The 1,829-nt window shown below is 40.3% G+C and overlaps 1 pseudogene; it reads left to right on the forward strand.

The window, feature by feature from the left end:
* Window positions 1-469: 469 nt before the first annotated feature.
* LOC138073360 (14-3-3 protein zeta/delta pseudogene) lies at window positions 470-1,530 on the forward strand (annotated as a pseudogene).
* Window positions 1,531-1,829: the final 299 nt, after the last annotated feature.

The raw sequence follows: 1,829 nt of genomic DNA on the forward strand, positions 1-1,829 counted from the left end.
TGATGAAACAGACATAGAGAATAGACTTATGGACATGGAGAGAGGGGAGGAGAGGGTGAGACATATGGAAAGAGTAACATAGAAATTTACACTACCATGTGTAAAATAGATAGCCAATGGGAATTTGCTGTGTGGCTTAGGAAACTCAAACAGGGTCTCTGTGTCAACCTAGAGGGGTAGGATGAGGAGGTAGATGGGAGGGAGGTTCGAAAGGGAGGGGATATATGTATATCTATGGATGATTCATGTTGAGGTTTGACAGAAAACAACAAAGTTCTGTAAATCAATTATCCTTCAATAAAAAATAAATAAATTTTTAAAAAGGAAGGATAAAAGTAAAAAAACTGGCTAGGAAACAGAATTGGTTCCTTTATGTAAGGCATTTTTGCCTCTCAAAATGGTGAAACAGCAGAGACTGCTGAGCCCCATCCGTCCGTCGCCACCTACTTTGGACACAGAACATCCAGTCATGGATAAAAACGAGCTGGTACAGAAGGCCAAACTGGCTGAGCAGGCTGAGCGATATGACGACATGGCAGCCTGCATGAAGTCTGTAACTGAGCAAGGAGCTGAATTATCCAATGAGGATAATTCTTCTCTCAGTTGCTTATAAAAATGTTGTAGGAGCCCGTAGGTCATCTTGGAGGGTCGTCTCCAGTATTGAGCAAAAGACGGAAGGTGCTGAGAAAAAACAGCAGATGTCTCGAGAATACAGAGAGAAAATAGATACTGAGCTAAGAGATATTTGCAATGATGTACTGTCTCTTTTGGAAAAGTTTTTGATCCCCAACGTTTCACAAGCAGAGGGCAAAGACTTCTATTTGAAAATGAAAGGAGACTGCTACCGCTACTTGGCTGAAGTTGTGGCTGGTGATGACAAGAAAGGGATTGTGGATCAGTCACAGCAAGCATACCAAGAAGCTTTTGAAATCAGCAAAAAGGAAATGCAACCAACATATCCTATCAGACTGGGTCTGGCCCTTAACTTCTCTGTGTTCTATTATGAGATTCTGAACTCCCCTAAGAAAGCCTGCTCTCTTGCAAAGACAGCATTTGATGAAGCCATTGCTGGACTTGATAAATTAAGTGAAGAGTCATACAAAGACAGCACGCTAATAATGCAGTTACTGAGAGATAACTTGACATTGTGGACATCAGATACCCAAGGAGATGAAGCTGAAGCAGGAGAAGGAGGGGAAAATTAACCTGCCTTCCACCTTTTGTCTGCCTCATTCTAAAATTTACAGAGTAGACCATTTGTCATCCATGCTGTCCCACAAATAGTTTTTTGTTTACGATTTATGACAGGTTTATGTTACTTCTATTTGAATTTCTATATTTCCCATGTGGTTTTTATGTTTAATATTAGGGGAGTAGAGCCAGTTAACATTTAGGGAGTTATCTGTTTTCATCTTGAGGTGGCCAATATGGGGATGTGGAATTTTTATACAAGTTATAAATGTTTGGCATAGTACTTTTGGTACATTGTGGCTTCACGAGGGCCAGTGTTAAAACTGCTTCCATGTCTAAGCAAAGAAAATTGCCTGCATATTGGTATGTCCTGGTAGGGAATAAAAGGGATAATTGATTCCAAACACAGGTGTAGTTGTGGGTACTTTTTAGGTTTGGAGCATTTACAAAGCTGTAGTAGAAATGGATATCCCATGGATATTGCATGTTAAACCATGTGTTATCTGTGGAATACTCAGACTCAGTGTGCACACCATTGACTGCAGCTACAGAAGTGTTGCTTTAGTTGTGACCCAATTTACTCTGGATAAGGGCAGAAACGGTTCACATTCCATTATTTGTAAAGTTACCTGCTGTTT

Source organism: Capricornis sumatraensis, chromosome 2, assembly GCF_032405125.1.
Source record: "Capricornis sumatraensis isolate serow.1 chromosome 2, serow.2, whole genome shotgun sequence".
In the NCBI taxonomy this organism is placed as follows: domain Eukaryota; kingdom Metazoa; phylum Chordata; class Mammalia; order Artiodactyla; family Bovidae; genus Capricornis; species Capricornis sumatraensis.